Raw genomic sequence first — 15,618 nt, forward strand, 5'->3', positions numbered from 1 at the left:
GACTTGTAATGAACTGGGTGCTCCTGAGACAACAGTACCGCCACACCCATGTATCTATCAGAGATGCTTTCTTCCCTGTCAGATCTGGTTCTACAAAATGATGTAAGCTTCTGGCATACTTGGAACTTTGTCATCACTCGTGAATTACAAAGACAAGTGTTGCACAATTATGGAATGTCATTAGATTCTAAATGCATTATTGTAATAGAGTTAAGTTTCACTAGAAGGAAGGACACCATCACAATATAATCATCATTACCTAATATTTATTGACATTTACTATGTACCTTACATGTATTATCTTGTTCAATCTTCACATAGAAAATACAATGAGAATATATACTGAGCCATCAGCTTAAAGATAAGGAAACTGAACCTTGGATAATCAAATAAGTCGACAATGGAATTTGGAATATCCAGCAAATTCATTGTCTGATGAAGATGTTTTCTGATTCATAGATGGTACCCTCTCACTGTGGCCCCACAAGGTCCTCATCTTTCATAGGAACTTTCTCTCTCCTTAGATGCTCATTGTGCTTAGGTCTGGTCATCCCCAGATTTGTGGCTTGAACAATTGGAGTCAGCATCTAATGTACAAAGGTTTTACTTTAGAACATACTGTTTTTGTTACTTTTATTATTTGGGGGTAGGAAGTTCAATTTTCTTTTGGGCTCTTGAGTCTTATCTTTTGAAGTATTTCATTTCAGATTCATGGAAAATAGCTTAAGGTGTGTTTTATGGCTGTGATACTTAAAGAAGTGGGGAACTTGTCTTCTGCCAAGGGCCATTTGGATATTTATAACATCTTTTGCAAACCATAAAAATTATCAACCTAGGCAGATGGCCATAGGGAATTGACGATAGCATATACATCTGTCTTGTCATGTACTAAATGATTTTTTCCGGCCCCATAAGGCCCACATGTCCCTTATCCCTACAAGGATATTAAAATATTAAATATCATATATAAAAGAACAAGAATCAACTACATAAACCAAAACACTTAAGACTACGGAAGACAGATCTAGCTAACTAACTACATAGGGTATCCTGACTCTATATTGGGTTGAAATGATATTATAATAGATATATTATCCCAAAACTTTCTTAAAAACACTCTTTCCCATTTTCTTTCATTTCCAGGTGTGAAAAAAATAAGGCTCACAATGTTGGAAGAAAGTTTCTGGGGTCACATAAGTAATCAAAATCATATATACGGCCAGATTTTGTCATTGGTCTTCAGGTTTGTTATTTACACTTACCACTTACATGTCTCCAACTGCCTTTTGTTCATGACCTTCTTTCCTCATTTCCTTCACCAAATGAACTGTTTTATCAAGAGCACTCTGGCTCGTTCAGCAAGTTCTATCTCTGCCACTAGCTCATCATGGAACAATGAATTCTCCCTGGTGTCCTCTGTGCTTAAACTTTGTCATCTGCCTCTCATTGATTCCCCAAACAAGGACAATGAGTGCCCAGATGATGGATGGGCCCCCAGAGCACAGGTCACATCTGCAGGAATAGCTAACTCCCTCTGAATGTTACAATTCACAAAGCCCATGTATCTTAGCCAGTTACTTGTTTCTTCTTTTTCCTTCTTTACTGTCAAAGTGAAGTTACAGAGGGGTTACAGTTTCATATGTAAGGCAAGGACATTTTTTTATCCAATTTGTTACATCCTCCCTCACTTTTCTCCTGCCTCCCCCATCCCCATTTCCTTCTCCCCCCCTTCCTCTTGAGTTATACAGTTGGCTTATACAAAATGGCTTTGTAAGTAAGCACCTGGAAGCTATATGTAAATGATGTCACATGTTCTCTTGACCAGAGACAAGATTACATATTGGTCTTTCTCATGACCTTTCTGCCATAAGTCAAACACTGCCTTCCTCGTTTACTATGGTGAAGTAAAACATGGATGCTACATGGCTGCTCTGTTATTTCATTATCATCAGGTTGTTTCTCCACATAGAATCTCTTCCATAGGAGCACATCAATGGTATTCATCTACTGATGTTACTACTCTAGAAGCTTCTCTACCCTTCTAAACAGACTAGAAGAGCAGAATAGATTTTTTCACAAGTTTTAGTGAGGAAGAGGAGGTTTTGCACCTTCTATTGATATCGGAAATCTTCTCATGCCATCTTGGAAACTCGCCCATCTGCACTACATCTTAACCTGCCACTGGATATGACAGCATAAGGGCTGCCAGCTGGCCACCCACTTGCTAGCCAACTCTCTGAAACAGCTTCAGCTAGGGAGATCAGAGTTAAGGGCCAAGTCCAAATTACCTCCCCACTCTGGCTTCCATTAAAAAAAGGTCAAAAATCTTGTCACAGAAAGAAGGTGGGAGGGAGTGATGAGAGGTGGTTCTGGTATAACGATTCTGGCAGGGTAAATGAGCCTTTGGTCCAAGAGCTAGGTCTCACTGGACCTGCTATGGATTAGACTGTGTGTACTCACAACTCCTACATTGAAATCCAAACATTTTGCACTTCAGAAAACAACTTTACACACTTGGTATTGTTATAGGCACAACTCATTTGAAACAAGGCAGCCAGCAGAAGACACAGCCATATGAGCTGGAGGAACAATATGTTAACATGAAAACAGAAAGTGCTAAAGATGATCAGAAACTACAAGAAGCCAGAAGAGAAAGGGAAGGAACAGACTGTCCCTCGGGGTCCTCTGAAAGAATCAAATCTGGCCAGATGCATGTGGATCACACCTGTAATCCTAAATATTCAGAAAACTGAGATATAATGATCACGGTTCCAAGTCAACCCAAGCAGAAAAGACCATGTGATTTTCTTCCCATTTAACCAGCTAACAGCCAAAAGAGGAGGTATGGCTCAAGTGGTAGTATGCCAGCCTTGAGCAAAAAAAGCCAAGTGAAAGCATGAGGTCCTGAGTTCAAACCACAATATAACACACACATACATACACACACACACACACACACACACACACACATCAAATCTGCTCACATCCAGGTCTTAAACTTCTACCCACTCTGAGACAATAGGTGTGGGTTATTTAAAGCCACCCAGTAATACTTCTTTGTTATGGCAGCCATAGTAAACTAATCAAAACCACATTTCCAGTTTTGAAAAACTGTAACATTCTCACAATCTATAGCTCCTAGCAACAAATAGCTAAAATAGGACATAAGTCACATAATTCACAATATATGTCTCCTTATTGTTTGATAGGTTATCTTCATCCAGTAAATACCACCAACAGGATGGTCAAAATAAACTAAAACCAAACACAAAATCCCAATAATAAAATCAGAGATTTTCTACAGGATAACTTCTAAAACCATCTATTATCATGAAATATTAAGTAATAGTTTAGCACTTCCTATAACTCAACCAGTACACCTGAGATACATATTATATTCTTCCTCCAAGTATTTCTGTCTCCAAGTATCTCTCTCTATGTATATATACATGTATACACACATATATACACATAATATGTATATATGCATATGCATAATATAAATACATATGTGTGTACATGTATTTGCCTTTATAACATATATATATATATATATATATATGTCAGAGTGCAGTGAGGAAGACAGATACTGATCAAACAATACACAGCTATTAACTGTGACAAGTACAAAACATCACCACACTCAGGCAGCAGCTACTCTCCCCTTAGAATTGTCGGCAGGTAGAGCTGTCCTTATGCCATCTTCTGTGGGTAAGATTGTTATACCCCGGCTTTCCTCCCATCAAAAAAGTCCACAAAAAAGTATATTCAAGCAGCCAAACAACCTGCCAAAAAATAAGCATGTGGCTAAAACATAGGCCCCAAACAAAGAGTTTCAAGGGATAAAGAGAAGCAAAGAGTCAAGTGGGCTATCAACTGAAGTTTAAAGAAATAGCAGACTCTGGAGAAGGTGCTGACATCAAGTTCTCTGGTGAAAGATTGGAGAAAAAGAGAGTGAGACATGCCTGGTGCTGTGTGCATGGTAATTGGAAATGGTGTGTGGTCAGGCATGCGATTTTGTACTGTGAAAAGATCTTGTCCCCAAATCAAAGCTTACCTCTGATTGTAGCTCTATCCTTTTCAACTGGAACATCACCGTTCGGGCATGCTCTTTGCGCGATGGAATTGCAAGCATTTTAGCCGCCTGCCAAATGGCCTAGCTGGCCATCAGAGGAGCGCCAAATCTTGCAGAAGGGAAAGAGAAGCTGCATTGAATTAGTCCTGAACATTGTAGAAGAGGCTGTTTCTCACCCTTACTGTGGAGTTGCATTATAATTGTCTCTCTGATCACACCCAAAGTTTCTCCCCAGGTGGGGACAAAGCCAGGATTTTCAAAATGCCAGCATGTATCCCAGGCTAGCACAAGCAGGTCTGTAGCTGCTGTATCACTTGCCCCTGGTAGGATGAAATAGAATAAACTGCTTCTTTGGGGCATTCATTTTTACATTTACATTTACCCTAATATTTGTTTATATTATTGTCATTTATATTTATAGTATTATTGATATCTATATTACTAGTTTTATTACATTTGGATTATTGGTTGTATTTTCCATTCTTTTTTTTTTTTTTGCCAGTCCTGGGCCTTGGACTCAGGGCTTGAGCACTGTCCCTGGCTTCTTTTTGCTCAAGGCTAGCACTCTGCCACTTGAGTCACAGCGCCACTTCTGGTCATTTTCTGTATATGTGGTGCTGGGGAACTGAACCCAGGGCTTCAAGTATATGAGGCAAGCGCTCTTGCCACTAGGCCATATCCCCAGCCCCTGTATTTTCTATTCTTATCTATTAGTGCTAACCAATACTTTGATAACAATCAATAAGTTACTAAATAGAAACATAAATCTGCTTTCTGAAGAAAATATTTGGGGAATGTGTGTACTCACAAATAAGAGGGACTTGATTAGTAAATTATATCATTGGGCCAAAGAACTTGGTTGAAAAATAGAAATAAGTATATATCCCAGAATAAGATCCCAGAACAATCATTAATTTGGCCTTGCCTGTTGGCATGCACATAATTCAAACTTTAGCTGTGATTATTGGAGATGTCAAATTATACTTAGGTAGATGAATCACTGCATTTCCCAGGTGCATAATAAAAATAAAAGCTATATATTTTGAATGTTTTTGTATTAAGATGGTAGGGCTTAACCACATTTAGCATATTTAGCACTGAATATAAAATGAATGGAAAGATGGTCTCAAAAGAGGAAAAGTAAAAAAATAAATAAAATAAAAAATAAAGAACAGGAAAAGTAGTGCCGAGCCAAGATGACTCACGCCTATAATCCTACTTAAGATGCTGAGATCTCAGGATCATGGTTTGAAGCCAGCCCAGGCAAGAAAGTACATGAGACTCTTATTTCCAATTAACCACCAAAAAGCTAGCATTGAAATTGTGGCTTATGCTATAGAGTGCCAGCCTTAAATGAAAAAGCTAAGAGACAATGCTCAGGCCCTGAGTTCAAGACCCAGTATCAAAAAATAGTATGTTCTGGGCATTGGGGGTCAGTAACTAAATAGAGAAATACGTTTCAAAATGTCTTGAGATCAACATCAGCCACACATTTAGAAAAACAAATTCTAGGACCTCACTCTAGATGTACTGAATCAACTCTATTGGAGAAAGTCAGCAATCCATTGTTCAGCAAGCTTTCCAGGGACTATACTTACATTCAGAACAAGTATTAGAGGCATGAACATTCCAGAATAAGGAAGAGAAAACAAGTGCAAACCCTCTTCCCCTGAGTAATGTGATCAAAATACCACTTGAGTGTCTCCTGGGACATTTAAAGACTGACCATCATGTCTGCAAACTGTTAAGAGAGTCTAACAGTCTAAATAATGATGATAAAGAGATGGGGAAAAAAGTGTCATTAAAGTAGTCTGTTAAGTGGTTCTTCAACAGAATGGGTGACAGACATGAACCCTGCCCTTGGTGACATTTGCAGAATTTCTACAAGTTCATTACAAACTCTGTTTTTTATCCCCAAATTCTTAAGTGACTGAAATCAGCCTTAAGGCCAGGCAGCTGAAGTTTTTGTGGTCTGGCACAAACTTGGTATGGCTCTCTTCACCTGAATCTGAGCATTTCCCTTCTGAATCGTTCACTGAGTTAGAAGAATTTGAAAAGGAATTAATAAAATACATTCTTTGAGGTTGGAAAAATATGATCTCCCTTGATCACCAACGAGCTAAAGTCAGTATAAGAAAACGAGATACAGATAAGAAATACACAATAATTTAAACAGTGTAGTCTTCCCAACCATTATATCTGTGTAGGGAAAAGTTCTAAGAGAGTTCACTTCCCTGGTCAAGGAGAATGTGAAAAGTAATTAAAAATTCAGGAAAGGAAAAAAAAGTACTATAATAAAAGCATAGAGTTCATGGGTTTTGTCTAACCTAAAGCTAAATAGCAGAGAAAATTCTCCACCCTCTTTACCTCCCCAAATGCTACATACAACTCTTAACTTTAAGATATTGACAAGAAAGAGTTTCAAGTGACTGGAAGTTTTTTCTTTCTTTTAACCTATTACCAGTTAACATAGCCCTAAAAGGCACTGTGTGCTTATAAAAATGACATCCATTTGCTAGTTCAGTCCCCAAGCTAAGAAAATAAATGGATATCTTGGCTAAAAGTCCCAACTCTCAAAGATGGCAGGCCAGCCACACTGTAGACATATTTTACTTATTCAGTGTTCCCCTAAAACAAAGGAGAATTACAAAATTAAATTTTGAAAAGACTGGGAATATTCTAGCTAAATTTCTTTTTGTTATGTCTAATTTGTCTCCAAATATTATGAACCTCATATCTTTCCCCAAAATAGACATTTCAAAAGATCCTTTAAAAGAGGAAAATCAAAGGTATTAGCTTCAGAGTCCTTAAATCAATTTAAGTCTCACTTATATAAATTAGTTTACTAAAATCCTAGTTTTCTCAGCCAGCTACAACTCTATATGTCCAGATTCTAGACTCAATTCACTTAGAGTTTTTTTTCCTTTTCTTCGTTTTTACCTTTCTTCCTTTCTTTCTTCCTTCTTCTCTCCCTTCCTTCCCTTTTCTACTTTCCTCTTTGCTTTCCTTTATTCTTTAATTCCCCCCACCCCATTCATTTTCAGCAAGAGTGGCAATCTAAAGTCCTATTTCTACCAAATGTTTTAGGTCACTGGGGAGAAAAGTTACAAAAATAATAATTTGGTAATTTCCTCCTGTAGCCATAGGTCTCCTTTCCCATTGGTCCAACACTGACATTTAATGTTTGGATTATTTTATTTTTTATTTTTTGTCTGTCCTGGGACTTGAACTTACAGCCTGTGTGCTGTCTCTGAACTTCTTTTGCTCGAGGCAACATTGAGCCACAGTGCCACTTCTTGCTTTTTTCAAGTAGTTTAGTGAAGATAAGAGTCTCACAGCCTTTCCTGCCCAAGCTGGCTTTGATCCAGGATTCTCAGATCTCAGCCTCCTAAGTAAGATTATAGGCATGAACCACCAGCACCCACCTACATTGAATGCTTTTGACATGACTTAATATTTGAAATTTACATATTATCTTTTACTCAACTCTAATAATAGATTGAATCATCTCATTTCTAAAGAAAAATAGTTTTCTCTTTTTTATTATCTTTAAATAGTTGTACAAAGGACTTGCCATTTAACAAAGTCATTTATGAATACAATGCATCTTGATCAATATTGCCCCTTTCAACATTCTTACCTACCTCTCTGAATCTCCCAACTTTCTCTCGCTCTTCTTTACTTTTCTAAGTTTTGTTTTTCAGTATCGGGTTTTGGTTTTGGTTTTTGTTAGTCATGGGAGACTTGAACTCAGAGCCTGGTGCTGTCCCCAAGCTCTTTTGCTCAAGGCTAACACTTTGAGCCACAGCGTCACTACTGCTTTACTGGTGGTTAAACTGGAGATTAGTCTCATGGACTTTGTTTCGCCAGGCTGGCTTTGAAGTGAGATTCTCAGATCTGAGCCTCTTGAGTAGCTGGGATTACAGGCATGGGTCACCAACACCATGCTTACTTTTCTTAATTCAATATAATTTATATAACTTATCATTCAATATAATTTAAATCTTGACTGAATTTTCTCCCACCCTCCTCATTCATCTACCCCCTCAAGGAAACACAGTTTAGTCTGGGCTGCCATACTCCTTGTACAGATCATCAATTTATGTTCTAGTGGAGTTGTTCCCCACCATTGTCAAAGGTAAGACGGAAAAGCAACTAGTTCAAACATTCCAGATCTCCTGCTAATGAGAGAAAGAACCCCTCTGTGATGCATTAGCCTAGAAAGGTTTTCAAGAAAATTCAGAAGTTTGTCTAAGTCTGACTATTCCTTGGCACTTCAAACAGCCAGTTACTTGAACTGGTTACAACTAGCCTTATTGTAATATGGTTTCCTAGATTCCCTGTCCAACTTTGCATGCAGTTAAGGAAACCAAACACGTTGCACAAAGATGACTGAAGCATCTCATAAATCAAAACTTCCCCATAGTGCAGACACACAGACTCAAGGAACCTCAACTTCCTGTAGACACAGGTCTCTCCACCTTTGTTTTCCCCCCTCCCTCCCTTCCTTCCTTCTTTTCTTCCTCTCTCCTTCCTTCCTTCTTTCCTTCCTTCCTTCCTTCCTTCCTTCCTTCCTTCCTTCCTTCCTTCCTTCCTTCCTTCCTTTCTTCTTTCCTTGAGTCTTCTTTCTTTCTTTCTTTCTTTCTTTCTTTCTTTCTTTCTCTTTCTTTTCTTCCTTTCTTTTCACCTAAAGGGGAGTTGACAATAATTAGAGCCATATGACTACGCTTCAGCTTTTATCAGTTGTATAAAACTGACTTACCATTCTTCACCTTCTTCTCAATTTATACTTTCCATCCTATACATATTTTTTCTTTCGGGCAACATACAGTACAATATATTTTCTTTAAGGCAAAATTATCTGGACAATTTCTAGAAGTTAGTCTAAAGGAAACTGACACCTATTTTAAAAATAATAATAATTTGAGAAGAAACCAAGTCTTGGAATTGACATAGTACTGATTCTCTCAGTATCATCTCATGTGCTTTGCTTAAGATTTCCTGATTTACTTTAAGATACAACCTTTAGGAAATTTTTGTGTGTGGATCTCATTTTTCCCTCCTGGTAACATTGCTAACATAAAACAAGTTATTTGGTTTCCTTTGTATAAAATGAAAGAGATGGTTCACCTGTTCACTAAATCCATTTCTAACCCAAATCTCTTATTTGCCTCCAAAAGTCTCCAACATGGACATTTTTAGGATAATGAAATAGCCATAAGAGGGTTTTGTCTACCACATCCAAACCACTTCATTTAATTCAAGTTGGTAATTTAAAGACATGTAACAAATATAAACCAAACATCTGCTATTTTTCAGTCTCTAGACTCTGCCACTAAGAAGTTCTTGGGCTAAAGTTTTATATATTTTATAACTGATATATATTTGTCTTCAAAAAGACTATTATTAAGTACCATGCCATCTACTTGGTATGTGTAGTATACACATGCTTACCTTGTTCTAGAGTCCTAGAAATCATACATTTCTTCAACTTCAGAAAAATGTTTTATCAACATTCATTCCAGTAGACAAAGAGGCCAAGAGACAACCTACCCATTCCATGTAAAAAACAATAATAAATAGTTCATTTGACAAAATTCATACTGTAACTAGTTTTCCAAAAATTTTCAGGTAACACAGACATCAGTAATCCAAGTGCTCAGTTGCAAAGACAATTAGAATGAGACTCAAATGATGTTTAAGGAGCTTATTTATCTACAAGCTCATTCTCATTAATCCTAAGCCATAATTGCCTGAAAATAGTATGTTACTAACCCTTAACCATCACCAATCATTATAATTTGTACAGTAATCCTCTATTAAAATGAGATCAATTAGGCACATAATTTTATTTCTGATATTTTTATTCAATTCTAGTAGGCTTAAAAATCCATTAGCTAGATTTAAAGGAACATTAATCTAAGTGCTGTGAATCCCTATAAAGTCGCTGTGAGTCAAGAATCAGAGGGTATTATCTCTTCATCATTCTTTATCCCCCCTTTAGGAAACGTGTGGCACTTCACTGGCATACACAAGTTCACTATACTAAATTTGAAAAAAAAAATTCTAGACAAATCCCCATGTTTCTGAATCTCTCCCCAAATAACACAAAAACATCTGAATTTCTCTATTAAAGATGCTTTCCTTGAGGTTCAGATATTTTGTTAGCAAGAGTGGCTTGATAATGATATTGAGTGACCATTGACTAAATACCTTGTCTATACTAAACGCCATATAAGTGCTTTTACATACTTACTGTTCAAAACATTTCTGTAAAGAAATAATCCTCTCTTTTTTAAAGAGCAAAATATTATGGAGATGATGTAAGAGTGTTCTCCTAACTAGCTAGTGAGCAAGTACCATTTAGATCCTATTTTCTTCCATTGTGTCAAATCAGAGGCTAAGTAGTCATTCATCAACTTTCGGTGATCCATTATGAAGAAACGTATTAGGTTACACTTCAAGATGGCTGCAAATTATGTTTTAATAATAGAAAAAAAACAGAAATAATACACCTGAAAAATGGAATATTTCTCATGGAATAACTAAGCAGGTTTCAAATGAGGAGTTGTTGAAGAAGAATAAAATGATATTGTTATAGCAAGCATTTATTGAGGACTTACTGTGTACATTTTTTGTCATAAATGCTGTGGCTATCTTAAGTCTTTGAAATACTAAAGATCAAAGAGGTTCATTAACCTTGGAGAAATCTCAGGGAAATAGAGACCATGACAAACTCTGCCTGCTTAGGTAATGTTCCTTTTTATGGACTGCTACTATGAAAAGCTACCTTGTAACTAAGCAGATACGCCACTGTTTTCTAATCTAGAATGCACAACTTCAAATAATGTTCTTATAAAATGAGTGGAAATAAACTTGGTTTTGTTGGGCCTAACTGTTGTGTGATTTGGAAGTTCCCTTTAAGAAAAAGATTACAAAGTATATTCCTCTCATCCTTGCTACTCAGGAGGTTGAGATCTAGTGGATCTTGGTTTGAAGCCAGCTAGACAGAAAAGTTTACCATTTCTAAAATAACCAGCAAAAATAGTAGATCACCAGCCCAGAAAGTACAAGGCCTTGAGTTCAAATCCCAGTACCATTAAAAAGGAAAAAGGAAACACATTCAAAATTGTGAGTACAAAACTGGTTGTAGAAATACAGTTGTCAGAACTGATTTTTGTTAGCCTACCTCACATACTCAAGTTTTATAAGAGGATCCTGTGAATGCATTGCCATCTTTTCTGGAATTGGCTTGTGTAAGAAAGAGGTCTTAAAACTCACCATGTTCTTCATGGTCTGCTGACCTCTGACAGAATGAGAAAGATAATGAAAAGGGAGTCATCAAAGTTGAGGATATCTTTCAAGTAAACCCAAACAACCTGCCTATCCTAAGTAAATGAATTCTATCACTCTTGGACCTCAGGAACTAAGTGAAGATAAATATCAACTGATGGTCCAAACTAGAGGCTGAAGAACACAGTCAGGTTCGAAAGTGAACCTAAAGGTGCTTGCTTGGCAGCATAACACTACGGCATATGGTTACATTTCTTAAAGCCTTCTGGGAAGCAGCAACAACTTCTCCCTCCTGAGTGTGTCAAAACACATCAGAGCATTAAACAAACAGCTCAGACATTGACCACATTTCTATTCTTGTATATTGACCCAAGGGATGGGGTGGGGCTAGGCTTGGTGAGGCCCTGCGTGTCTTGTTACACATAATCCTGTCAACAGTACAGAATTCATTTCTTGAGTTGCTATAACCCCTTGGGCCCCCTTTGTTTCTCCATAATAGAGGAGCTCATTTTTCTTTCCACCTTGTAAAAATCCACTTAGAAGGAATTTAATGTGGTCATTAAAAGAGAGCATTAAAAAATTCCTTATTGGGATTTCCCCCGCCCCATTAATAACACAACCTTAGAATTGATAAAGAAAAAAATGAAGTCCAGATATAGTCATAAAAGGGGCTTGATGAGCAGGATTCTCATGGCTTTCATCAAGAAGGATATACTGAAATGAGCTGGCGCCTTTTTCCTTTGAAAACAAATCTTGACATGAAAGAAAAAAGGTCCTATGCTGGGTGAAACATACATTTTTTTAGAGGATGGACACAAACTGACTTCTTATTTTCACCCTTAGATTTTTCTGAAGCCTGGAAAGATTGAACCCTTCCCTGCTGTTTGTTTGATTTGGTCTGAGATGAAGCCAAGAGATGTGGTGATGGAAATTTGGAAAAACAATTAAAAAGAAATGTATGTGGTGGTTTTTCTGGGGCCCTAATTAACTGACCCATTTCTAGGTAACATTAGGGAAGTGGTGGGTAGTGATTATTATCTCTTTAAAGTCCTAATTAAAATGTCAAACTGAAAGGTAGAACGTCTTCAAAGCTGCATGTAATTTGATTGTGTTGGCTTATTGAAAAAATGGCCTTGGAAATACAAATAAACCAGCCACTAAAAAGATCCCAGAAGTCCAGGCTTTATTCCAGAAGTATAATCTGTTGAACCAATAGCATTTTATAACTAACCACTCACCGAATGGTAGACATCCAAATGTCAAAGCCAGTTTCATAACATGGTAACACAGAGCATGCTGCACTTGGATTTGAAAAGGGTGTTTGGGGTTAGTTCACCTTCAAATGCTTCTATTCCTATCAGCCAGATTTCAATGTGCTCATTTGATGAGCTTCTTAAATGGCTGGCACCCTACCCACTGTCTAAATTAGCCTGCTGGAATTTCAGAGCTCAAAAAGAATCCTGCAGACTATGGCAAACAACTACTCTCAGACACCAAAAATCTCCAAAATGGGATTCCTTTTACATCTGTGCACACTAAAGGACAGGAAAGCTAGGCAGGTATACTTGGAGATGCAAGTAACACAAACACACAAATCCAAGCCATCTGTTATTGTATAACAAATACAACAGTTCACTAATACAGCTTCTCAATAACATCAGCAATGACCCACTTACTTCCCATTCCTCCACACTGCCATTCTCCGGCATTTCTGCTTCTCTCCTCTTCATCACTGTTATTACATCAACCTGAGATACCATTTCTCCAAAAACCACATCTAATGGAAGGAAAATGGATGGCTGCCTCCAGTGCAAATCCTCTGGTCCTTTCCTAGAAGAATCTGAGCAGACTTGCTGTCACATTGCTTCATCCATAACAATGTCCCAGGCCCATTCCTGAGCCAAACACTGTTGAAGGAAAGGAGAATGTTTACCCCACCATGCAGTCATATGCTCTAGTGATAATTATGAAACAAAGAATTTTATCTGCAAGGCAAAAACTGAAAGACACTCTGGGTAGGTTATCCATAGTTGGCCATTCCAGAGACGGTATGTCTATGGCATGGCTGCTTAGTGTGCTCTAAAAATGAGTTGCTTTTCTAATGGGGGTAGATTAATAGTGCTTGTTCATGTCCACCATTCTATATGCACTCATGGCAATATATTTATAAAATTCTACACAGTTGAGAATAAATAAAAGAAAAAAACATAAAGCCACCTTGGAATCCAGCCATTCATTCACTTCTTTATTCACAAATACATATTAAATATCTACAAGGTGCCAAGTCCTAGCTAGAGATGTAACAAACACAAACAAGATGCTGTCTCTACAATCAAGAGAACCCAAGTCTAGTAGGAGAAACCACTAAGGCAAAACCCCTCACCTGGTAGCTTACTTCGAAAGAAATTCCTGATGTGAGAAATGGACAAGGATATAAACATTGCTTGTTAGTAGCAGGTTTTTAAAAAGTGAAATCCACCAGGGTTAACCTTGGCTCTTAATATTCACTCCTTTTCAAGGATACTTAGATTTCTAAAACAGAGGTTCTTTTTATTATATGATATAATTTATCTTATTTCATATGTGCTGGTATTAGGGCTTGAACTCAGAGTGCAGACACTGGTCTCATGACTTTTTGCTCAAGGCTAGTGCTCTACCACTTGACCAACACCTCTACTTCTGGCTTTTTACTGATTAATTGGATATAAGAGTCCCACAGATTTTCCTTCCCCAATTGCCTTCGAACCACACTCCTCAGATCACAGCTTCCTGAGTAGCGAGATTATAGAGGTGAGATGCTGACATCTGGCAAAAAAGGGATTCAATACATGGGTGAAATTCTGAAGATAAGAGAATTCAAAGAATGAAAATATACACCTTTGTTTTCATTCATCCCTAACTGGAATTTAGCATTTCTTTAATGATAAAAAAACATAAGCAAAAACTACATTGAGTAACATCATTGCACCTGACCTTGTCAAAACAGAAACTGTAGGAATTACAGTTGGTGAATTTATCTCAAGAAAACATTCAAAATTTTGGCACTTGTAGAATCTATGACTGCCTCTTGTTCTGTGAGCCACTAATTTAAATAACATGTTCATTTTTTCCCCTCACATATTGTTTACTCCATTTCAGTATAATTTGTTTCTTAATTTTGTGGTTCTATATATCTCTTTTATGAATTTAAAAGTGATAGCTTGGGAAGGAGTCCCTAAGTGTCATCAGACTGATAGGATACAATTCTCCCCAGGTCAAACTCAGCCCTACACATACGTGAGAAACATGGAAATGGTGTGTATTTAACTTTTGTTAATTTCATAATCTCTAGAGCCAAATGTTATATGTTTAATTGTCAGCAGTTTTGAGCCTGTAAACCTATTTTATTTAATAAAGTATTATTTTAGGGTAGCGATTAGAACTGAGTTTCTGAATTTGTCACTATTTATAAGAGGTCCAACGCATCCTGAAAATCTGCTCCACACTGAAATCCTTACAGCCATTCTTTCTAGCTTTACAGCATTACAGTTTTCCTTAGGTACTTACTTTGGTAGGCATTTCATCACCAACAACCTTAGGTGTTAATTATGACTAAACAATATGCTACTGCATATCTTGGATTACTAATATCAAATTTCAACATGTGTTCAAACCCAAGAACATAATCAAGCCAATTCCTAAATCTCATTTTGATTATTGATAGAATTTTTTTTCTTTTATCAGTCAGGTTCCAAGTAGGAGGCAGACACTACATTAGTTATTTGAACAAAGGAAGATTAATGTCTAAAAAATTTAGTCTTGTATAAATCTATTAACTAAAAAGTTGAGAATATACCACCAAGTTATATTCTAGACTTATCTTTGTGCTCAATTGATTTTTGTACAAAAGACTGATGGTGCTGGCATCACTGGCTCACAGCTATAATTTCAGATATATAGGAGGCTGTAATCTGAAGGTAATGGTTCAAAGTTAGCCTGGGCAAGAAAGAACATGGGACTCTTATCTCAATTAACCACTAAAAAGCCAGAAGTGGACTCAAGTACTATAGTGCTAGCCTTGAACACAAACAAGCTTAGGGACAGCATCCAGGCCCTGAGTTTGGGCCCCCGGATCAATACACACACAAACAAAAGAACTAATGCTAAGTATTTTCAGCGTTTTAGTCATGGGACCTCAAGTGAACTCTTCTGTTATAGAAGAAAATAAGCCCCATACAATAGAGACCTCAGTTTGATCATCACTGTATCAA

General features: G+C 37.2%; 1 pseudogene; it reads left to right on the forward strand.

Moving 5' to 3' along the window:
* LOC125363035 overlaps positions 1–15,618 on the forward strand; it is a 59,015-nt pseudogene that overhangs the window by 29,908 nt on the left and 13,489 nt on the right.

The sequence above is a fragment of the Perognathus longimembris genome, chromosome 14, assembly GCF_023159225.1.
Source record: "Perognathus longimembris pacificus isolate PPM17 chromosome 14, ASM2315922v1, whole genome shotgun sequence".
Taxonomy (NCBI): Eukaryota; Metazoa; Chordata; class Mammalia; order Rodentia; family Heteromyidae; genus Perognathus; species Perognathus longimembris.